Raw genomic sequence first — 25,776 nt, 5'->3', positions numbered from 1 at the left:
CCTAATTGATAGGTCGATTCTAAAATTTTGTCTTTGGTCCTGATCTCCTATTTGAGCTATGGCCTACTTGACACTCCATTTGAATATGTAATAGTCGTCTCAACCTTGAGTCCAAAAGTTAACTCTGATCGTCGCACCAAAAATCTGATCCTCCTATAGCATTCCCCATATCAGTTATGGAAATGTATAATTCCAGCTGTGCGGGCCAACATTTTTGAAATATTTTTCAATTCCTATTTTTTGATACCTCATATCAACTTATTAAGAAATTTTGTTTCTCTGTCTTCAGAATCTCTTTCTGTTTTCCCCCAAAGAACATGTAAGTTTCATAAAGGTATGGAATTCTGTGTCTTGATCCTTTGGCAGAACAGTGTCAGATACTCAATATTTTTTAAAACATAGCAGATACTTAATGTTTTTTAAAACAATAAATAAATGAAGATACAAATAAGATCTGAAACATTTGGGTTACAACATAATAGAAAGCATCTTTAGCTAAACTTTCTTCCAGCTTATAGAGAACATTTAGGTTTTTAGAGGAGAGACTCCCAATATTTTTAGTGCATTTTCAGATTTACATGTATCTTAGTCTTATCTAGAATTTGACTCACTAGCATTTTTGTCTTTGAATGAAGAAATAGGTATGGAATAACTTATCTTAGGGCTGTTGTGCAGAATATGGATAGATTGTCCTTTTAGTATTGCAGCTTTAACAAAGATCACAGCAATATAGATATCAACATAAAATATTCATTGAGAACATACTATGAGCCAAATCCTGTTCAAGGCATTTATGTTTAATTTTTATTATAAAATGATGCTTGTACAAAGTATAACAAATTGAAACAAGGGGAAAAAGAAATAAAAAAAGAAGTCAAATTGTACTACAAGGTTTATAATGAAAATCTATTTTCTTGCCCCACCTCTCCCCCATCTTTGAAGTCTCCCTCCTTAGAGGATTCAGCTTTCCAATGGTATCTCTCCCATCTCCCTATCCTTTCATTATTGTTATATCACAGGTTTTAAACAATTTGATTTCAGTGTTTGCTTTATTATGAACTTACAAATATTATTTACAGCTGAAATTTTTATAGAACTTCTGATTTTTCTTGGAGTTAATAACTGCTTCACTTTTTAAAAAATTAGCTTTCAATGTAACTATCACTAATTCTTTCTTCAAACTCTAAAAACTGTAACACTCTTCTCAGTTCAATTAAATGCATGAAGTAACCTGCCAGTTACTTTTAGCTTTTGTTTTTCTAGGAGACTAGAACCCTCAATCCTCCTGTTCATGTATGGGTGGGTTGCTCAATAGGCCACTGCACAGTTACCATTTGGGACCTCCTTTCACCATCACTTTTGGAGTTGCCAATTTCCTGATTTCTATTTTCCTTTTTGTTTTGTGTTCTCATTTGGCTGGGTGACATACTAATGAGCTTTCTGAGAAAGGATGCATGGGAGGTAAAATTTTTGAGAACTTATATATCTTAAAATGCCTTTATTCTATCTCATACTTGACTGCTAGTTTGGCTGGGTATAGAATTCTGGTATGGAACTCATTTTCTCTTGAAATTTTGACATCATTGCTTCATTGTCTTCTAGCTTTTAGTGCTGCTGTTAAGAAACCTGATGCCACCATTTTTTTGCAAATCCTTTGAATAATATGTTTCACATCCCTTCAGAAGGTTTTTAAAATCTCTTTTTATGGGTTGTCTTGGTATTTCAATGTACCTTGATTTATTAGATTTTCTTTTGGGGCTGCTATAACAAAATGCCATAGACTGGGTGGCTTATAAGGAACATATATTTATTCCTCACAATTCTAGAAGCTGAGAAGTCCAAGATCAAAGCATCAGAAGATTCTGTGTGTGGTGAGAGCCTGCTCCTGGTTCATAGATAGATGGCTGCCTTTCTTATTGTGTTCTCATAGATGGAAGAAAGAGGGCTCTTCCTGGAGTCTCTTATAAGGGCAATAATCCATTCATGAGGATTCCATCCTCATGATGTTGAAACTTCTGGGTTTTTTACATCTCTTTTCCTATTTTTGATCTCTTTATTTTTCTCTTCCCTAAAATATTGCCTCAACTATATATTTCAACTTTGTCAGTAATTTTTTTTTCAATTTGTGCTATTATATTTTTAGTCCCCAAATATTCCTGTGTGATTCTGGAAACATCTCTCTGTGTTCATAGTCCAGCTGTGTTGTCATTGTGGTCAAATTATTTAACCTCTCTGTGCCTGTTTTACTCATATGTAAAACAAGGGTAACAGAACCTAACTCATAAGGTTGTTATAATGGTTAAATGGTTTAATATTTATAGAACATTTAATATATTACTTGGCACATAATGAGTTCTATATAAATACTAGATGAATACAATAAATAAATAGCTCCTTGCCTTTGTTTCATGGATGCATTATCTCTACTTATTCCTCTGGGAATATTTCTTCCTGCATTTTTTATGTTTCTTCCATTGTTTGTTTGTTTCCATATCTGTCTTCCATGTTAGAAGCACTTCTCAAATGTAGTTCTTGGTTGTCCATTTACATTGAAAATGAAATCTATTGAAATAAGATGAAGCCTATTATAAGTCAGTTGGAAGCCATGTGTATTGCTTTTCTGCCCTAACAAATTACCAAAGATGTAAGGCCTCAAAAAACACAGATTTATTACCTTATACTTCTGCAGGTTAGAAGTGCCATGTGGGTCTCACTGGACTAAAATTATGGTGTTGGTAGGGCTGCCTTTCTTGGAGCTCCAGGACAGAATCTGTTTGTTGGACTTTTCTCATTTCTGGAGCCTGCCTGAACCCCCTGGCCACACCCATCCTCCATCTCCAAAGCCAACAAAGCAATTCAGTCCTTCTCATCAGATCACTCATCTTCTTTCAGTCACATTTCCCTCTGTTGCTTCTGTATTTTTCTTTTCAAGGTCACATTGGGCTCACATGGATAATCCAGGACAATCTCTCTACTTTAGGTTTGACTGATTAGCAACTTTAATTCCATCTGTGGCCTTAATTCCTCTTTGTTGCATAACCTAATGCATCCAGAGGTTCCTGGGATTAGGCTCTGGACATCTTTGAGGAACCATTATTCTGCCTACCATATTGTGCATATATGAATCTCATAGACCTGTACTCTTCACTGAACAGCAGTCTTGCTCTTTCACTGGGGGACCCCTGACTATCTGCATGGATTGAAGTCAGGGAATCAAACTGGCTGCCTGTGTTTTAGAGATTAGTGGAGGGATCCCACTATTTGGTAGGTAAGTTTTCTACTGATCTCCAGTTCCCAGTGCCATGCCTCTCCTCATTCCTCTGCTTGCCTGTTGGTCCCAGGTCAGTGCCTCTTAAAAGACTGAGACTTTGATCCCTTTCTAGGTCAAGGAGGGACAGTTAGTTGCCTGGCTGTGTGCAATAGGAGAGGATGCTGGAGATATGATTGTTCCCTATGCAGATCTTTTTTTCTTTCTTAAAACTGTTTTGACATAATTTCAGACATGTTGTGAAAATTGCATTCAGTACAAAGAATTTCCTTATACCCTCCACCCAGATCCCCCAGATGTTAACAGTTGCTATATCATTCTTGGTATATGTACAAGACGGATCCTATTTTCCTGATATGTCCATTAGTTTCCTGTTGCCTCACTACCATGACTTTAGTGGCTTAACCTACACAAATTTATTATCTTATAGCTCTAAAGCTCAGAATTTGGATATTGGCTTCATTGGGCTAAAAAGGAAGGTATTACAGGGTTATGGTCCTTCTGTAGCCTCTAGAGGAAAATCTGTTTCCTTGCTTTTTCTAGCTCCTGGGCCACCCACATCCCTTAAACTCTGTCCTCATCCCTCTATCTCCACACCCAGCAAGTTAGCATCAAGTCTCTGACTCTTATTCCTATTTTGCCTCCCTTTTCCTCTTTTAAGGACCCTTTTGACAACACTGGGCCTACCTGGATAATCCAGGATATACTCCTTATTTTAAAGTCAGTTGATAAGCAATAGTAATTCTATCTGCAACCTTAATTACCCTTTGCCATGCAAAGTAACATATTCAGAGTTTTGGGGATTTGGTTACGGACAGCTTTAGGGGACACTGTTCTGTCCACTGCAACATGTATCCACCATCTTTAAGCACATCAGTATTTTCTGGAATAACAAGATATTCCAGACTCATTTTGTACTTTCCTTTCTCTCCTGCTAATGAGGAAATATGAAATACAGAGAGATTAATTAATCAGTCTATGGTCACAGTTGGAAAGGTTCTGAGATAAAGAAAAGACAGGAATCCAAGTGTGTCTCATATCATGCCTGTGCTTGCAACCACTAGATTGCTTGGTGTAGGACAGAGACCTCACCTTCCAAAGCAAAACCCATTTTGAGGTGTTGATATGGGAAAGTAGAATCTGTACTTACTACCGATAATACATATAAATATTTTACAGTATATATTTGAGTTTGGGAAACTGGGATATAAATGGTATGATTGTTAAGCACATAATAAGAGCTTAACAATTATTTCTTGACTGATAGAACAATGAACTGTGTGATAATATTCTTTTATTGTCTTTGAGTAAATGAAAATCTATGTGCTGAGTTGTTTTTTGAGATAAGTACTTTTATAGCAATCAAGTGTATATATTTTACAATATAGTTTTAATATTGAGCTTTACAACTGAATTGTGTTCATAATATGAGCTTTAAGCAACCTTTTTTCACATTCTTGATGTGAGTTAGTGATTAATTTAAGGATTGACTCAGATAATATTTCCTTCACAACCTAATTAATGATGTAGATTTTGGTGTAATATTTACTTTAAAATTTTCTTTGTGCAAATATCATCTGTGAGACTTAACAACATGGGCCAGACTTGACTGAGCCTAGTATAACAAGAAACTGTTGGGATACTTACTACCTGCCCCAACATGCATTTATAGTAGAATAAACCTTTACCCTTACAGCCTCTCCAACAGGCCTTGTAACTATAATGGCACCAGCAGGTGTCACCGCCGTAGAGAAGCCAGCATTCTCATGAATAACATTGTATTAAAAAAATCAATCAATCTACAGTTTCTGTTATGGCCCCAGCATTATTTCTTGCAATAACAGCAAGCTCAGAGTTTGTTAGTATGTTGTTAACAGGTCAAAGTCCTTTAGCTGATTATTATTATTATTATTTTTTGAAGTATACGGAGCAGTTGGCTCTATTCCTCCCACAATTGCCGCTTTGGAATTGGCATGGAAATGTTGATGGGTCTTATAGCCTGAGGGCGAGTCCTCTGGCCCTGAAAGCCATCAGGAAATGGCAGGATTTTGCAGGGTGGGCTGGTGACTCAGGTCATGTTGTGTCATCTCTTCTAGGAAAGCCAAGGAAGTTTTATTATTCAGGGTGTGATGTCATACAGGCCAGGGGGGTCCCATGGCATTCAATTAGGCTCAGAGAGTCATCTTTGCCCCCTCCTGCTTTGTCCCTGTCTTCTCTTCTCATCCCTCGTTGCCTTTTCTTGTGTTCTATTTCTGCTTCCCCCTCACTCCTGTCCCTATTCTGATCCCCCCACATCTTTTCTCAGACTCCTCCCCACTGACACAACCATGGCCAGTCTGGGTCTCCTCCGGCTTTGGGCCGCAAAGCTAGGCGAGCCATTTGTTATCTGGGGCTGTCCCTGGAAAGTAGTCTGGGAGTCTTTTGTGAAATTTCAACCATCACTGAAGTGGGACTAGGCGCTGTTTTTCAGACTGCTGTGATTCCCCCCAGCTTTGTGGTGGGTCCCAGATGTTTGCTACATGGGTCCTGAAGTTCTTGTAGAAGAGTCTATGATTTTCAATCCCAAATGCCACTACAGTGCTGGGTTAAACTTCTGCTTTTGCAGAATTTAGGTGCTGTATCTGAGAATAATCTAGAGCAGTACTTCTCAAACTTTCAAGTATTATCAGCTGGGATGTTTTAAAGTGCCAATTTGGAATCAGGAGGTCTAATATGGGATCCGAGGACCTGCGTTTCTAAGATGCTGATGCTGCTGGTCTGAGAATCATCTCTGAGCAGCAAGAACTAGAGTGAGCTGACCTGGGGGCTCCTCGGAAATGTCCCACATTTTTCTTCTGGATACCTGTGGAAACTGCTTTTGATCTTGAATGAAACACGTAATTCTTTTTTCCTAGAATTTTTCTAGAACTTGTCTCTTCACCCAAACCACTAAACATTTGGCTAAAAAAATCAAGGAAAAAAGATGTGGATAGATACTTTATGTCATTTCTTAGTGATGGTTGCTCTAGAAATAGTACTAGTGTACCATCCTTGTGACCATGTGTGAGTTACAGATTAAAAAACAAAATTGAACACCCATAAAAAGACATAAAGATAAGATCTCCATCACTCCATGTGCAAGTCGTGGCACCATTCCTTGGGTCAGGGAGGGTAAATGTCTTGTTGGGAGGAAAGTGGTAATATATCAAGTAAAAAAACATGAGCTATATTTATGATGTTTTTTTATCTATCACTGAATGAAAAGCCCTTTTCACTCATTTCATATGTTTTCATTTTCACGCTGATAGATGAAGAAAACGTTTAAGACATACTCTTTTCTTATTGACACACTTTAATCCAATCAACCTTCAATCTTCTGTCTTTTGCCCTGAGCAAACATCACAAAAAAGACAATGGCTCTAAGCTGCTGAGGTAGTTCACCCGAGTCAGGCCATAGTTCTACTCAAATACCAGTAGAGACATATGTAGCTGTATTTTTTAAACATATTTTTTCAAATTTGATGTGTATTTCCTGGACAATTTCCTAGCATGCATATTGTTACTCTACCAGAAGTGTTTAGAATGACATAATACACTAATTTACAAGGGAAAATGACAGGATAGTGAGGGATTCTAACCTAAAACTGAGCCTTGTGAGATCAGTCCACACATGTACAGGTGTGTGTGTGTGTGTGTGTGTGTGATACTGTTGTTTAGGGTGGGGTGGTAGAGGGCTGTGGGAAGGCTGACAAAGCACTGAACAGATCTGGCGTTTTGGTTCCCAACTAAAACATGCAAATCCTCAGAGCCTCAGCTTTCTCCTACATAAAATGGGAATATAAGTGGTGCAATGTAGCTGTCTGCTTCACATGTCTGTTTTGGAAATCAGTGAGATAATGTACACAGGTGAGGTAAAGTAGAAAACCGTGTATACACATCTGGTAAATGTGATTCAGGTATGAATGTGTCATATGTCTGAAGACCAGGAACTCACCCCTCACAAGCTTCGGGCCAGCATCATGGGGGACTCAGCCAACCTGCCTTTCTTCCAGTCCAGGCCCCAGTTTCCCCAGTTCTTTTCCCCAACGAATTTCTGAGTCCCTTCACATCTTGCCTTCTGCAGCTGCTCTCCCAACTCTGCCCCGTGCTGTTCCTTTGGCTTTGGTTCCTCAAGGCAACTACTTACACAGAGCAGTTGTGTGTGGCGTGTGGTGTGTGGTGCTGGTACAGCTGCCATAGCAGCTGCTGTCTTTTGCTGGTCATACAAAGGCTCCCTTGCAAAGCAGGCTCACTAAGTCCAATATCAGATGATGCGCTTGTTCTTAAGATTCTCTCAGAATTCTTGCCACACAGAACTTAGCACTGACAACTTTCCTTTTCCGACGTCCTGGTCTCAGTGACCTCACTGGTCTTTTCTCCTGCATCCCTGCTCATTCATGTTTGTCGATCCAGCTTTTCTCCTCTTTTTCTCTGCCCTGGACTCCCTGTTTTGTTAAGCCTAGTAAGGAATTCTGCTTTCTCTTGACTCTTGCCTCAGGTCCACAGAACACAGGTAAAGCAGTTCAGGAAGTATCACATCACGCTCAGAGAACATCTCCTCCAGCCCTCCCCCTTTTCACATAGGCTGAATTGTGTTCTCCAAAATTCCTATGTTGACGTCCCAGCACCTAGAGCCAACAAATGTGACTCTGCTTGGAGATAAAGTCCTTAAGACATAAATTAAGCTTAAATGAAGTCATTAAGGTGGGACTTAATTTATATGGTGTCCTTACGAGAAGAGCTGATGAGGACACAGACACACTCAGAGAAGACCATGTGATGACACAGAGGGAGACAGCTGTCTACCTGCTAAGGAGAGAGGCCTCAGAAGAAACTGACCTGGAACTTGAACTTCCAGCTCCCAGAATTGTGAGACAATACATTTCTGCTGTTGAAGCCACCCAGTCTGCTGTACTTTGTTAGGGCAGCCCTAGGAGACTAATACGATCAATAAAAATATAACATGAGCCACATATGTAATTTAAAAATTTCTAGTAGCCACACTAGAAAAGTATAAGGAAATAAGTGAAATTAATGTTAATGATATGCCGCAGTTAACCAAAAACATGCAAAGCATTATCAATATGTAACCAACATAAATAATGGAGTATTTCACATTCTTTGTTATTTTCATACAAAACTGACGTGTATTCATCCTGACAGTATACCTTAATTCAAATGCTCTATCGCCATATATAGCCAGGGGCTACTGTGCTGAACAGCATGGCTTTGGACGACACAAAGCCCTCCTATACATTTTGAAATGACCACCTCTGCTCTAATGTGGGTCAGCTGTAATCCAGGGCAGAAGTGGAAAGGACTAGTATAAAACTTGGCCCTCTCTCCACTGTGAATGACACCAAATTTCCCTCCAAAAGTTCAGGAGGCCAGAGTCAGTGTTTTGAAACATATTTTCCCCTTTCCCATCACAAAGGATCATCAAAAGGGAAATATACACACCAGGGTCCTATACCAGCGGCTCTTTTCAAACCTAATTCAGACTTTCCCAGCCCGGTTTGGCAACTGTTCATCTCTTGTCCTAGCTAACCACACAGCAGGGGTAGGGTGCCCTTTCTCTCTGTTTTTCCCATTGTTCAAGGCCCACTCCGTGACCCTGTTCCTAAGGAGTTCCTTACCACTCCGGGCTGCATCTGCTCTGAATCTTTCTAACATGTGGAGCCAAATAATGTAGATTGAAAATACCAAAGTCCTTTCTGAGTTTAGTACCTCATGGTTGGGGTAAAATGGATTTTCAGTGCTTCTGTGGTTTCTTCCTCAGAAGACATTCTTCAGAGATTCCTTAGGGGAATTTCCTTAGGAGATTTCAAGGGGTGATTTGACAGCTCAAGATCAGATTTATTTTCCTGTCAGTTTCATGTGAATATCATTCTAGATTGTTTTAGTTTTCAGTCTGTATGGCCAATGGGCACTCAAAACATTGAAAATTACATGGAAGGGTAATGGAAAAAAAATTTTAGAACAGGAAATCTCTGTAAGTCAAGCTGAGTCTGCAATTGTGCCTCCCCATAATTACTTTCCTTTGTAATGCTTATCTCCTTAAAATATATAGTATTTGTATAAATACACATTTGCATATGGACAGTACACATGCGTTAGTAATCTGAGCCTGCAGAGTAGTTTACACTGTGAATGTACCCCCTGTCTTTGTAAAGAAATCCCACTAAAACATATTTAATACCATATTCTTTCTGGGCTTAAGCACATGCCCCTTTTTTTCTTTCTCTTTGGCATTTAGTTCTTGCGAACCTCCCTCTATTCTGCTACCTTGGAATTGAGGACATTCTTGGTGAATTCCCTTTACATTTTCTTTTTTCACAGAGGAAAGTGGAGCAACTATGTTTCCAACCTTTGTAAATAATTAAGGTCCTTGAGTCCTTGTATCATTCTGGTTGCCCTCTGTTGTACCTTCTTGATTTCAATAATATTCTTTTCATATTAATGCGATCCGTCTTGTAGGACTGCTCTCACTGCATTCCAAATGGAGCCTGTCCTCCAGCCCCCTCCATTATAACACAGTAATTGTCGTTGACCTGCATTCTGTGCCTGTGCAGCCACAACTCCATTTCCTACTCTTCAGCTGCTGGAATTTTCCCCTATTGCTTTCTCTTCCTATGCTATTTTTATTACCCAATGACCCATTAAGCCTCAAACTTCAGGGTGATCTTCATCTCGTTTCTGTCCTTAGTCACAAATAGTCACCTGTGCAAGGCAACTGCTTACACTAAGAAACCAGGCCAGCTCAAGAAGTGTTTGGAGACCTTCAGACATGAGGCAGCCCTAATCAACTCATGAGGGGAAGTAGGAGGTAAACTGCTAAAGTTTTCTGGGTGCAACAGAAGCAACAGCCATGCTCAAAGAAGGCCACTGCCATGGTGGTTCCATTGCCAGGAACGAACAATGCCCCCAACAGACCCATTCTGTGAGCTGCTGTGATATGTCCTTTTCTGATGCACCTGGAGTCTCCAAGTCTTCTCTGTGACTCTATACTGTGACCAGCTTCTGGTTTACTTATTGGGTTACCAGAATATTCTTCTTTCTTGACTCCAACACACTATCTCTATCCACTCCAAATTATTCAGCACATGGTTGCCAAAATAATTCTCATGCCTGGCACTGGGATCTTGGTATTCAGTGACTGAGTCTTCCAGTGGCTCTTCATGACTCTAATCAAATAAATCTTCCACTCTTGCTGTTGGAAGCCTCCAGCAACTTGAACCGGATTTGCCTGCAGGAAGTAATCTTATGCCATGTCTCTGACTTCTTGTCACGCACCTTCCTCTGCTGGATTTGGGCCTCTTTCATACATTTGCCCCCTTCTTCATCTTTCCAGTAATCTTTATGTTCGAACATCTTCCTAACACCTCCCAAATCTCATTTCTCCATTTCTTTAAATTACTCAATAAAGTTCAATTTCTCTTACTAATTTTACATGGATAACTTCACCTAATCACAAACTATTATACCAAACCTATGCTTCTGTTGAATATATTCAAGTAATAATAGAAAAATGTAAATGTTTGTTTAAAACCATGCATGTTGGGAATAACTGTATTCACTTTAGACATGTATGTGCATTCCAGAAGTGCCAAATCAACAGGGAATTTGGAGTTGCTTTATCAATGACAGTCAGCTAATCTGCCAGTTTGATCTCAGTAGATAAATTCTAATGACTTGTAGTAATTTGGTTAGCACATTGTTAGTATATTTTTTAAAACAAAATTGAAACTATTAGAAATACATGGTTAGCAAAAACTTACCCTTTTATCCAATGACTCCTAAGGGATTTTGAGTATGTGTGTGTGTGTGTGTGTGTGTGTGTGTGTGTGTGTGTGTGTGTGCTGAAAGAAAAGTGGGGATAGATATCAAAATGACTTAGGATTTTGAAGAACACACATAGCTGAGACCCCCTTTATGCCAGTCAGGCTGTCCTTTGATGAACTTATCTTGATTTCAGTGATTTTCTTTTCTTATTGATGACATCCATTTTATGGGTTGTATTTATGGCGTCCTAAATGGAGCTATTCCTGCAGCAACTTCTGTAATTGGTCACACTTATTGAACTGCATTTCATAGCTGCCCAGTCATGATTCAAAGGGTGAAAAATAAAATATTTCAATGCTAATTTTATAGCTTTCCTCTCATCTCATTCCCTATTTTTGGAGGAAAAAAGTAGGATATATACTTGACTGGTGATTTTGTGGAAAGAAAAGCTCTCATCCCCCTAGTGATAATGAAAGTGCTTCCAACCTTTCTGGAGGGCATTTTGCCAGTACATGTCTGCAGCCTGTATTTCTCATGCAGAAACCTATCATTAAGCAACTAGAAACATTATAAAAAATTTATATGCAGTGGTGTTGCATTGTATATAGATGGTTGGATTATGATTATATTGTTTATGGGTTATGGTATAATCTTCCTCTGTTATTCTAAGTCACCATTGGTAGGACTATGTCCAGAAAGCAGAAGTTCCCATAACTTCCCATGCCAGGCAGAGACAGGATCTTATAACTTTTTTCAAAATTAGAAAACTTGCTCTAAAAATCTCAAATAGTTTCTGCCTTCTAAAATGGGGAAGATTATTCACTGTTGACTAAACAAATGATATGCTGGTGGCCTCCTCCCCAGTCCTATACTGTACACCTCTGGATTTTATTTTAATGAGCAGATAATTTTCTTTCTCATTGAAGCCCCTGTGATAGCCAGTTTCTGTTATTAGCAGCTAAAAATAATTTCTAACTGATGCAAGAAACTTATATGAGAGTTTCAAGCTGGCAGAGTTTGGAACATCCAAGTTATAATTATAAATACTCTATTTTTTTATTGCACTTTGGAGCAAAACTAGGGCTCTGTGTGTGGTGGTTTAGATAAGCAGGAACAATACAACAAATAGTGGTATAGAAATCTATAGTTTGAAAAGCATGTCCACACATTCAATTTCATCTAATCATTGCAAGGAACTTGAGTAAGGGATTAATGAAAAGGAAACCTACAATGTTATTTGGGGTTCTAGCTTCAGATCTTGGACTAGCTAGTCCTATGACTTCAGTTGAGTATGGTAAAAAGACAAATAATTCCATTTTATGGAGGAGAAACTGAAATATATGATAAAGTTAGGTGGCTTTTCCAAGCCCTTAGATTTGCTGACTTCAAAGGTCGCATTTAGCCTTAAAATTCTATCCTGCTAATGTATTTCTGACTCCAGCCAAATACCGACTACTTCTTCCTCAGTATCCCTGAACTTCGTTGAAGCTTTCTTACCTTTTGCATTCTGTATAAAAGGGGCTAAGGCTAGGTGAAGGAATATAAGGCTAGAAGAGAGGGTGGGAAAAAGATAACTAGGCAGAGAGGTCCATGTCTCAAGAAAAGTGTCAGAGAGCATATGTCTTTGTGGAAATGAACACTATTTCTACAGATGTAACATGCAAATGCAGGTTCCACTCATTTATTTTACCTTCTTTGCTCCCTTAGATATTTGGGTTTGCAGTCCTGGACTAAGGTGAACTTGCTTCCAGGAAGATCATATTGTGTGACTATCAAGTGGGAAGTAATTGCTGGTTCACATTTGGAAGTCAGTTTTACAGAACAAACCATCCAAAATATCTATTCACATACCTTGGCTGAAAGATGAAATTTCTTATAGATAAATGATGGATCCTATATGTAGTATTCCTAAGCAATAGACACATGCATGTGGTATTTGTCAGGTATAATCAACAGCCATTTTAGGTTAAGGCTCTAGATCTGTGCTGCGCATTATACTAGCTACTAGGCACATTTGGTTGATTCCATTCCAACTTGATTTAAATTGAATAAAATTGTAAAACTCGGTTCCTGAGTCACATCATTTTAAATATTTGTTTCTCATGTGTAGAAGGTGGCAACCATATTGGACAACGTGGCTGACAGGAAGGGAGAGAAATGGTGTAGGATCACTTTCAAACAGGCAAGTCCAGGTCAAGTTGCTGGAGGCCTTCAAGGCAAGAGCAGAAGACGGAGCACAGGTAAGAAAGAAATCTTCCTTCTGATGAGTTTTGGTGGTTACTTTGTTACTACAGCAAATCCTAAATTGACCTGTCTAATACAGGTATGTATTCCCTGTCATGTGCTACTTTGCAACCTCTGTTTACACTTTATAAGCTTGTCAGATACCTAACAGCTTTTTAATGCAGGTATTACCCATAGACTGTCGGGTCCATGAGGGCAAGAATGACATTTGTTTCATTTATTGTTGACTCCCCAACATTTAACTCACTAATTGACATATATTGATTAAATAATACATAGATGATGAATGAATGAAAGAATGAATGAGACATAGAGATGAGAGCTAGTTATATCTTCTTTTTCTTTATCACTGTATACACAGCACTCTATTTATAGTATGTCGGCAAACCCCACTATTATGATAATTACAGAGGAAGATAAGGTTGAGACATTACTTACAAGGAAAATTCAAAGAGCTGGAGCTGGAAGGAAACTTAGACATCATCCAATTCAGGGTGTCTCTAAGTGAGGTCAAGAGAACATCTACATTAAAATGACCCAAGGAGTATTTGAAAAATTAGGTAGGTCAATGAATGGGGTCAGCTGAAGACAAGTCTGCCATTTGGAATGCCGTTTATTACCGCAAGGGAAAAGGAGGGCTGAGAATCAAGCATGAACTTTCCCTGGCTAACGGGATTGCCACATACCATTTCCACTCCAAATTCAAAGTTCTAGTGATGGGGCCTGGCTATTTGCACTTTTAGCAAGTGCCTCAGGTGATTTTTACATACAGGAACTTGAGAACTACTAAATTCATTCAACAATGTGGGAAAGGCAGGTGAATGTGATGACATTGCCGTCTTTATTGCTCTATGGGGGCTGGTGGTTAACAGTGATGGTACCTTCATGAAATCATGTCCAGGGAAAAATTGCCCCACTGATCCATGTTGCTACCCTTCCAAGGTGTTGTTACAGAAAGGGCTTCACAGTGGAGAGCAGAGTGAGTAAGACCTCCCCTCTGGGCTCAGACCCTGGTTTCCACTCTGGCCCCACCACTTCCTAGACGCCCAGATGTAAGCGAGCTGTGCACCCTCTCCAGGCCTCACTTTCATCATGTATAAAATGAGGTAATAACAGAATCTATTTCAGAGGAGTATCTGAAGATTCAGTGAGATGATACATATAAAGTGCCTGATATATAATATACAGTCAATGTATATTAGTTACTTTAGTTCTTATTTTTCTAAGTTCTTTGCTTTTGCCAATTTTTTGGAATACTTATATTATTGTTTTGAAAAGACTTATAGTCTGTTCATGGTATGTGTTCATGGGAAATAAAATGAGACCTTCAGTGTAAATAAATTCATAGCACTTCACTGACCTTTATCAGATTATCTTTTATGATCCGTGCAGACCTTGCTTAAGTAACTCCAATATGTGTAAAAATGCAGATTTACACAGAAGTCATATTAATAGGTTATTATTTACTTTATAAATATAATTCTTCTTTTTTTAAGTAAGGGTTCCCCTAAGATCAATTTGGATAAAGAATTCCTTCTTGGTATAAGAAAAAAAGGGTTTATATGAAATTCTCCAGAGATATATTTATTGTACAGGTTGAAGAGGTTCTTTTTTATTTATGTCCTTCTGAAGGCTGCCTTCTGATGTAATGTAACACAGCTCACTGCTCATCAGCAGAGCATCAGAGCTCAGGATGATTGGTTGGTATTTCACTTGTGGTATGAGTTCAGAAAGGACATCAAGTTTTAGAATCATTAGCAGTCAAAGGGAACATCACCACTGATGCCTCACTGCCCGCACATGGGTGGAGACAAGCCTGAGACAAAATTCTCACTGGTCCATAGCACAAGAAAAGTGAGGATAAAGAGGTTTCCCTAAAACTAAGTTTCTTCAAATTCACGGGCTGTTCTCTATTTGATATTATGCTTCCTTTTCAGGGGTTTACCATTTCCTATCTTTAATGAAGTGTTGGCTATAATTATGACCATCTTTTGTTCTCTTTACTGGATGAAATCAAAAGTTGGCACATCTACATTAGACCTTACATTAATTTTTCACATTTTATTTTAAAACTCCAGAAATGACTAAAATTCAATGCTGATTTTAAAAGAGATCTCAAGGATCAGAGAAAACAGGTAACCTGTACAAGAAGACACAGCTAGCATTAAAGCTATGATTTGAAACTTCTCCGGATACTTTCTGCCCCTGAAGGCATTTTCTTATCACTGTCTTTTATGTCTCCATCCTTCCAGCCTGACTTGTTGTTAGTCACTTAGTTTGGTGAGGTTTGTATTTATGTCCCATTGCTAGAGATTTGCTTCTGGTGTGGGATGGCCCTTCCTCTTGTTGACATTACCTTTTTTGTCCTTTTATAAACATAACCTGTTTATTTAGTTGTTAGGATTAAGTGGTTATTTATTTATATATAATAAAAAGTTTCTTTGAAATTTGCTTTTCCTTATTAATAACATGAAGTTTGGCCCTCTAAATTAATGCCTGTGGAGGGAGATGAGGGTAGCTTCTTAGCCCAGGAAAGTTATAAATGATTAAATGAAACATTGATAGACATATGAAGGCGTATGAAATGGAATTGTTTTTTTCTTAAAATATAGCCCACATTTTCCCCTTTTTTTGAAAAGTAGACAATTAGCTAGATTAAAAATTAATACAAAACTCTGCTCACTGAGGCTTCATGAAGCCATACATAGCCCCTTCTTCATATGTATTGCACCCTCTAATGCCATGGGGCCCGGTGCAGAGCACACCAGCAGGCAGCCAGACTCGAGAATGGTTTCCTTCTTTTCCCTTCTTCCTCATTCCTCCCTCCCTCCCTTCCTTCCTTTCTTCCTTCCTTCTTATAACAAAACTGAAAACATATCTGAAAGTGTATCTCTTGTAGAGAGATTACAGGGGAAAAATATTCCTGTGGTCACATTGAGGGAAAAACCCGCCATCAGCCTGGTTGTGACCAGGAAGTGAGGCTTCTCCCAGAGCACTGTGCGCGCGGCTCACTGAAGCCGGATCACTCTGCCCAGCTGGGCGGTCTTGACATGCTCTTTGCAATGACTTCCCGAGCCCCTGAGCCAGAAGGAGGTCAGTGGTCCAGCTCAAGTTTCATCAAAGAGACCGTAGCCCTTCCATGGTGCTGCCTTCTAGTTTTTTCTATTCATCTGTGGTTTTGATTTTCCTCTATTTTACTCTACAGGGTGAAAAAAAAATCTTTTCAAAGGGCTCTCTTCAAGTCCTGGTAGTCATTTGTGCAGCTGTAAAGACTTTTGACTGTAAATGTTTATATGATGGCCATCATGTGTCCACTCCTTTCTAATTTACCCGCTCCTGTTCATTTTATTACTATGCTGTGTGAGAACATGCACGCATACATAAATGGTCATTGTGTGTGTGTGTCTATGTATATGTACAAATATTTCTATGCTTTCCTATGTTCACATACACATAAAGTATATAAACAAACATATATATAAATGTAAAATATATCTATTCACACATTTGAAATTGCGTATCTTATAGGACAAGCATGAGTACTTTCTCAAATCAATACACTTATAGATTCACAGATACGTAGACAAAAAAATAAGCAACTAATAGCTAAAAAGAAGAGAAAGCATCCTGTGGAATATAATACATAATAAACCAGAGAAGGCCGACCCTAGCGTGCACACAGCCTGCAGTGCCATCACATATTTATATATCTGTATGTTTTCCTACTCAACTAAGCTCTTGAGCTGAATGTAACTAGCATCTTTTCTGGCTATTGTGAATTGTCCTGTTCTACTGTGACTATTGAATAACAGAAAGGCGGCCCTGCTATAAAGTATAAATTTCAAACATATATATATGTGCAATCCACTTTCAGGCAGCCCTATGGAACATTATTTCCTCTTTCCTCTCTCCCTTCTTTTTTCTTTAATTTGAAAAATGCCTGCAGTAGGCTCTGAACATTCCCTCACTACTTGGTCTCTCGCCCTGCCTTGCGAGGCTGCTTATTTAAGTCCTCCAGCGCTGGCAGCTCTGCCTGGAGGCAACAGGCCCTCTGTCCCGACTCCCCAGGCCAGGACAGCCAGCAGTGGTCTGGATACAGCCACAGGACAGTGACGTGGCGCACAAGGAAACCGAAACCAAACAACAGCGACAAAGAGCAGAACAAGATTCTTTCCCTCTTATTTTTCTTACAAGAGAGAGAAAGGCGATGAGAATTGGTTGATATTTGATGAATTGGTTCTATTCAGAGGAGTGCTATCATTTTAATGTCCTTTTTTTTTGAAATGCACCCACAGTCTCTGAATTCCCTCCCATTAATGCAAAGTTCAGATAAAGCTGATGAAAAGCATCTGCCATCTTGATAGTTGCCATGGCAGATGGCGCCAGCCTTTATGCTTTTATCAGTATTAGTATCAGAACACACTTTGTGTTCCAAGCTGAGATAAAAATCACTGAAGCTGTACCTGGAAGAGGCAGGGCCACCCTGCAGGCCCCACTCTTCTGTGTCGTTTGAGAACTGCCTGCATAAAAGCCACACACAACATATTCTTGTGGTTCATTAGTTCATCAGTGCTGATGGCAGTCTGCAAACTTGGAGGGTGAGACGGGGCCTCTAAAGGATCGCTCTACCCTTTGTCACCTTTCCTTGCACTTGTTGCCTCGGAGTGTAAGGAGAAGCACATCACCATTTCTGCCAACCCTGCTGGCCATCTGGAAGGCCTGTGGGGGACACCCAGTGTCAATCCCTGGAACCTAAGAGCAGTGTGGAAAAGAAGGAGCCCTTTGAGGACTTTGAGCTGAGGGCCAGCAGCTTTCTGGCAGGTGTATTAGGACATGGTGAGGCCCACATTTTTCTTCTCTCCCTGTCACAGCTGCTGCTGCACAGTGCCACATGCTGGTGACGCAGGACTGAAACCCTGCACCATCTCCCACTCTTGGCCTCAATCCAAGTTCTGTAGTCTCCTGTATGATGGCGCAATGGGTGCTTACTTATTCCAAATGTCTCGAAGATGTGACTCCAGAAAGTTAAAGCTTTCCACCAGCAAACATATTGACAGATTCTCCCCCACCTCTTGCTTCCCTCTCTTTAGTTGTGCCTGCAATTATTTTTGGTAACATTGTTGCCTGATAAATAGAGGGGTTGTGAGATCTTAAGATGCAAGTGTTAGCTCCACAGCCCGGTATACCATTTGCTTGGTGTATGGGGGGAAATGAACAGAAACAAAGAGCAGGAAGGCAAGGGAGTTATTTTAAATTAAAGTTTACATATGTATCTATATGACATTAATAATAAGGGTTGGGAGCCATTAGTGTTGGCTGCACTTGCTTTTCAGGCACCTCCAAGAACAGTTTAAAAGAATTTAAAACATGAGTAGACAAAATTGACTTTCTTATTTTTCCTCCCTTGTTTAAAAGGACCAGATTCAGGGACCAGGATCAAATACTGGCTCTGTCCTATACTAACTGCGATTTGGGGACACCTCTGTAACTTCCCTATGGCTTAATTCCCTTATTTGTACGAAGTACATTATACTCACATCCCTCTCACAGGGTGACCATGAGGCTTCAGTAACATCACGTGTGTAAAGTAGAGGGATGTAAATGCTCAATTAATGCCAGCAATTGCTACTCATATTATTTCTATTACTTCCTTATTTATTAGCACTGAAATAGCTTTAAAAGGGATACATGCCATTAAACCTACCTCACCAGTGGCATCTGAGTGGGGGCCTTGACTACTGTTTTCCAGAATTCTAAACATTCAGCCTGAGCTGTGGTCTCAGCCCAATGCCAAGTCAGGTTCCTAGCCGGCTTTCTGAGATGTCTCCACTTCCTGGTGGATGTTGCACAGCCTGCCTCTTCCTTAGGCCCTGGGTTGGATGAGTGAAGGTCAGTCATTAATTCACATCTGCTAATTTATTCTACAGTGTATGGTTTATGAAGGGCTGTCACAGGAAGGTGGGGAGGGATGTCTGTGACCCCAATTTTCAATGCAATGCCCAATGCCTGCTTACACCAGTCTGTGTTATTGGCCCAGAAGAAAGTGAAAAGAAAATGAGCACTTTCAACACTCTACTTAATAATTAATACAATCTTACACTTGAAATTGAGATGATACATCACCTTTCTTCCTTTTTAAGTGAGGTAGAATTTATCACAGTAAAGTGAACTTTTTAGTGTGCCGTTCTATAAGACGTGACAAACACATACATCTCCATATATACAACCATCTCCATAATAAAGATACAGAGTAGTTTCATCATTCTAAATATTTCCCCTGAGTGGCCCCTTGGCAGACAGCATGCCCCCCACACTCGTTCCCTGGCAATCACTGATCTCTCTTCTGTGTCTATAGTTTTGCCTTTTCAAGAGTGTCATATTAATAGAATGATACAGTATGTAGATTTGGGGGACTGGTTACTTTCATTTATGTTAACATATTTGAGATTCACCCATTTTCTGTGCCTGTCAGCAGTTTATTCCTTGTTATAAAACAGTATCCCACGGCATAGATGTACCACAGTTTGTTTTTCTGCTATATAGTTGAAGAATATTTGGGTTGTTTCCAGTTTTGAGCAATTACGAATAAGATTGTTCTAAACATTCATGAACACGGTTTTGCGTGAACATAAATTTTTATTTCATCTGGGTAAATACTTAGGAATGCGACTGCTGGTAGAATGGTAAATGAATGTTTATCTTTATAAGAAATGGCCAAATGCTTTTCCAAGTAGCTGTACCATTTGGCATTGCACCATCCATACATGAAAGTCCTAGCAGCTCCACATCTTTGCCCGTGCTTGGAATTGCTATGTATATGTTTTTTGGTTTCAAATTTTAGCCTTCCTAGTAAGTAACTTCTAGTAAGTAAGTAACTAGTGGCTTCATTGTGGTTTTACCTTGTATTTCCCCAGTGAAATGATGTTAAGCATATTTTCTTGTGTATATTTGTCATTTACACATTTTTGGTTAAGTTTCTATTCAAATGTTTGGCCTATTAAAAAAATAGGGTTATTGTCCTCTTATTATATAGTTTTGGGAGTTTTCAAAAAATATCCTTGACACAAATCCTCAGATATGCAATTTGCAAATATTTACTCCAAGTATGTAGTTTGTCATTTAATTCTCTCAACAGTATGTTTCAAAGAGCAGAATTTCTTAGTTTGAGTTCAATTTATCAATTGGTTTTGATGAAAATAGTTTTCATTTACAGTTCATGTTTTCACATTATATCTAAGAAATCTTGCTTTATGAAGCACAAGTATTTATGTCTGCATTTTCTTCTGGTGATTTTATAGTTTTAAGATTTACATTCAGGTCTGTGATCCATGTGGAGTTGATTTTTATATACAATTCAAGGTACAGATCAAAGTTTTATATTGTTCTGTTTTGTTTTTATATGTGTCCAGTTGGTCTAGCCCCAGTTATTAAATATTTCCTTTCTCCATTAACTTACTCACCCTTTATCTTTTCTTGAAAATCAGTTGACCAAACATATGGGTCTATTTCTGCACTTTCTAGTCTGTTCCATTGATCTGTACATTTATTCTGTTTTCAATACCACACTGTTGAAATTACAGTAGCTTTATAGTCCTAAAATCAGATAGTATGAGTGATTCAACCTTGTTTTTCTTTATAAAGTTGAAAAACTACATAATGTAAATTATACATACATTTTCCAATTATTACATGTCAAGCATATACATTTTCTTAAGATATCATTGGTGGGGGACACCTACTTTTGACTTGGGGATTTTAGAAACATGGCAGGATATGTACATGTGTAGAAAAGATGACAGAAACTACTAGAAATGCCCAGAGACCTGAAGACCACTTGGAACTGTAATCAGATGAAATGTCTTGGTAAGGCTGTCGAGAGTTACCTACATTAAAAAAAAAAATCATCTTTATGTTTTTGTAGATACCTGTCCACAAATTTAATTCAGATAATTTTATCCCCACTAGGCTGTTGCATGCAATTTCAGGCATAATCAGAATATGACAATTCTCTATAGCTCACCATTAGGAAGGACTTAGTGTTAAAAGCTTGCCTTGTATAATACGCCACTGTTTACAAAGTTCTCTTATGTATGTAACTCCATGGAGTCCCCACAACCAGCCTTAGATTGTGTCTTCCTCTCCCCATTCTGCAGAGAAGGACTCTTCAGAGAGTTCAATTTACTGACTCATTGTCACTGGCAGGAGGTGTTCAGGTTAGGATTCTACTTAAGCCCTTATATCACTTCTTCTGAATCTGTGCCACAGCACAACCCTACTTTAGGAAGTTCAGTGGCATTCCTGAAGGGCAATAGGACCTTGTAAAAACCCCTTGTAAAAAATCACTGTCAATTTCAGCCAGAATCAGATCAGTTTTAGGAGTATTGGCTTGAATTATTAGCTGCCCTTCAATGGCCAGATTCCATACCTCTGTGTCAAACATGACTTCAGTCCTCCAGAGTTAAAGGTGGAAAGTCTAGGAAATTCTCACTGTACCCCCTAAAACTTGCTCCTCCATTGGGCTGAGTACAGGTACCACTGAGGCAATTTTTTGGGTCATTGTGGTAGTTATTAGTGACCATCAGTCACCCTGAGTGAGAACTATGAGTTTCAGTATTTGACAGTTTGGCACCAAAGTTAGGCAACGAGGTTATACTCTGTAGTCAGTTTCTGCATTTTACAGCTACAGAATAATTTAGACATTTACTCAGCCCAGAAAATAATCAAAAGAACCTTGTGGTTCTCAAAGAGAGGTTCAGAGACCAGCAGCCTCATCATTACCTGGGAATTAGTTAGAAATGCAAATTTTCAGCTCTGCCTCAATTGATTTCATTTAATTTTTTCCCTTAGCCAGTGAACAAAATCTCCAAAGAAGGACAGCCTAAGAAGGGGAAACACATTAGATCATCACAGAACTCATTTGCAGATATTAGGCACCATAAATAGATTAATGCTAAGAGAACACTGACATTACCTATTGGAGCTGGAGAGTGGTTCTAAGATCAGTTTAGTAAATTAAACCACAAAATTCTGTTTAAGATGGACTCAGATGCCAGGTTAATTTATGCTTCTTGCATCGGTGGTGAAAGTAGGGCATCTCTTTGAATAGAGAATGCTCACAGTGGTCTCAAGGTTGTAAGAGTCTCTTACTGTACTTTCTTTATGGGAGAAAAAAATCCAGACACATTTCTGATGGGAATCTGTTCTTGGAATAAGAAAATGTGTCTTTGGCTTGCGTTTTCATTTTCACAAGACTCTAGGTTTATACTTTTCAGTTTGAAGATCGGAGAGAAACGAAGAACTGTCAGGAAGCCTCTTCCTTAGATGTATCCTCCAAGACAGCAAGCACCTTCATGTTTTTTTGCAAGAAGAGATAGAAGCCAATTCTTCCAAATTTATATAGCTTTAGAGAGTGAAGAAATCTTAGAAAGCATGAAGGGTTCTTTAAAGGGAATTTCATTTGCATTTTTGGGTGAGAAAATATTTCCCGGTGAGAGACTGTCCTATGTTAAAGAAGTTTAGTATTTCTGGCTTCTGGTACTAAGCGCTAATAGCATCCCCCAGTTATTATTGTAACAACAGCCTCCCAACATATTTCCAAACACCTCCCCCCAGGGTGGTACCTCAGTGTGGGAACTTCCTCCAGCCCCACGCTCTTATCATCATGGAAACTGAAATCTTGTCGGTTAATGGCAGCACCAGACTTTGACCCTGACTTTCTGACCTTCAGCCCCAGTCTAATGTAAGTGCCATGAGGGCAAGACTTTTTGTCTGTTTTGTTCGCTGCTGGATCCCCAGGGCTTAGCACAGTTGTTAGCACTTAGGAGGCACTCAATAAATATTTCTTGAATGAATAAATGAATAAATGAGTTCATGGGTTGCTACACCTTTTAGGATACCATCTATGAGATCCACCAAGACCAAAGTGATTGCCTGTCGATGATTTCCAGGGCCCTGAGCATAATCATCTTTCAGGCAACCAAAGATGTAAAGTCCATGGTCAGAGATGAAGGAGCCACAGAGTAAATGGGATTCTTCAAGGCAGTCCTACATTGTCACAGAAACTTGACTTCCCAATTAAATTCAGGACCCCCACTGATGTAAGATGTACAGTATTTCCATTAGAATAATAATACCACCACTGAGATTTTGTATTTATGTGCATATTTGTGGAATGAGCCATCTATTTATGGATCATAATGATGACATCTCTGCTACAAAACAGCCCAAGCCTGACATCACAAAACGGCCCACACTCTTGGAACGTGGCCACAGGTGCAGCACCCAATATGCTGTTGCCTCTTGGGAATTGCCAATTCCACAAACTGCTCTTTAGAGGGTGTTTTCTTTATTCATTTCCCCAATTAAAAACCTATCTAACTACCGTTCTATGCTTTTAAGTTCACTCAAGAATATTTCTGTGTTCTTTGAGAGGATATTCAATACTTTTATACAGAGCTAGCTAATGAAAACAGCATTTACTTAGGAAACACGTTTTGGAATGTGCTGGGTTGTCTGATGTTCTTTGTCTACTCGTATTACACTTTAGCCTCACATCAGTGTTTGGAATCTCATCTTGCCATTGTGAAGCCAGGTTGAGTGTTTTCATATGACAGTGCCTCAAAGTTCACATTTAATGTCTGGGTGAGGCAGGTGAAGCTTTGAAAAGAAAAGAGGGGTTGACAATCTAGAGAGTGACAGTATAGTAGTAAATACCTGAGCTTCAGTGACCAAGACTCTGGGCACAGTGAGTTACCTTTTCTTTACTGTGAATATTTATTTGTATTGCACTTTTAGGTCACTTAAATTATCTTATTGTCCCCATACCCATAACCATTTTCCTTATAAAACCTCAGTTCTTATCCTCATTCTTCAGTCTGAAAGACTGAGCTATAGAGCTGTTGATTGCATATAGTATATTAATCAGGATAGTTTTGGTTATGTTGTGGTAACAAACATCCCCCAAATCTCCATTGACTAGTAAAAACAAAAGTTAATTTCTCATTCATGTCACATGTGCCACACAGCTGGGCTGGGGTCTCTCTTCCACACAGAACTCACAAACCCACCTTATCAACACCCCAACTGGAAGAGATGTCTTCTTCAGTCATTGGAGTAGGAAGAGACACTTGGAGGGTCTTGCCCATCTCTTTTGCCTAGAAGTGACTACACCACACTTTTCACAATCCACTGGCCAAAAATGGTTATACTCTTCTGCATGACAACAAGGTGGTAAAATGCCTGGAAGAAGAGAACCAGACTTGGAAAGCACGAGAAGTTTCTATCACAGGTAATGAAAACTTGCCACTTTCTGTAAGGACAGTTCCCTGAGATAAATGAATTTCACAACCAATATGCCCAGGCTCCAGTATGTGTAGACTACAAGGAATAGAAACACATGACTAAAACACATTTAAATTTGTTTTCCTCCTTTAAGTCATATAAGTCCAAATGGTATGTAAAAGAAAGATGTTATCAAATCCTTTATGGACTAGGGTGGAGTAAACATGCTCCGAAGTGTACATATATAAATACACATATACATATGTAGTGGGTTTGCAAATTAAACTCTGGATCTACAGCAAAAAAAGTACGTTTTTGTTATAATGATTGAGTCTTTCACATTACTCCACTCATTGGAAGGTGGGAGAAATATTAACTAAATGTCCAATTGCCTTAAAGCTTAGACTGATGCAATAATTTTATCAGTCTCTGAAAATTGCTTATTTTTCCTATAATCTTCTCTACATGTTCAGATGAATGGCAGGAGGATATAGGATTTACACAGCCTCCTGATGTTCAGAAAAAGAGCTTTCATGCCTTGGGCTGCTCCTAGGCAGTGTTGGGTCTCTAGTTTATTGATGTGGGAGGTCGTCTCTCATCTTCACAGACCTCTGGGTGTCCTCTGGCCTCTGATGTTGGAATGTGAGGTACCCGTGGTCTTCTCCTTGGCCTGTACAGTGATCCTGATGATAAGCCATGCCTGACGTGTTGGCTTCAGACTTACCTTTGAGCTCCAGTGGGAGCGGCCCTTCATAGTCACCCCCAACCGATTCTGCGGCCACTTTACCTGCTTCAGTCATTTTCCAGAGAGAGCATGGTAGCTATTTTCCCACATTTGGGAGAGACAAATGTCAACTCCTCCCTCTTTGTCACCATGCTTTGATGGCAAATTTATTTTAATGTGGTTGCATTCCAGATTAGTGAAGATAATCTACAAAGCATCCTACTCTCAGAATACTAAGTAGACTGTTAGAGGGAAGGGCATCAAAGCACCTCTTTCCACCTTTACTACTATCCTCGATTATTAAACAATCCTCCCTCTCCAGGTCAAGCTGAAGAGAACCAGGGGTGGGGATATTCCTACCTGGCCCTCCCACTGCTCTCTCTGCCTACCCACCATTCCCTGGAGCTGGAAAGGGACTGACTTTCTGCCTTCTTTTTCCTGTTTGAATTTCCCTCCAGAC

General features: G+C 39.3%; 1 long non-coding RNA gene across 2 annotated transcripts; it reads right to left on the bottom strand.

Annotated features, from left to right (window-relative positions):
• Positions 1-2,219: 2,219 nt before the first annotated feature.
• Positions 2,220-25,432, bottom strand: LOC130680687 (uncharacterized). 2 transcript variants are annotated; one of them, XR_008993740.1, is made up of 3 exons: positions 25,317-25,432; positions 24,379-24,550; positions 2,220-2,562 (listed from the first exon to the last, which is right to left on the bottom strand). It is a non-coding gene; the product is annotated as an uncharacterized LOC130680687 (long non-coding RNA). The 2 variants fall into 2 exon arrangements; XR_008993739.1 differs by lacking the exon at positions 2,220-2,562 and adding an exon at positions 20,605-21,195.
• Between the last annotated feature and the right edge of the window lie 344 nt (positions 25,433-25,776).

The sequence above is a fragment of the Manis pentadactyla genome, chromosome 14 (assembly GCF_030020395.1).
Source record: "Manis pentadactyla isolate mManPen7 chromosome 14, mManPen7.hap1, whole genome shotgun sequence".
NCBI classification, from domain to species: Eukaryota; Metazoa; Chordata; class Mammalia; order Pholidota; family Manidae; genus Manis; species Manis pentadactyla.
The sequence above is the reverse complement of the archived record's forward strand: the minus strand, read 5'-3'. Positions and strand labels throughout refer to the sequence as shown.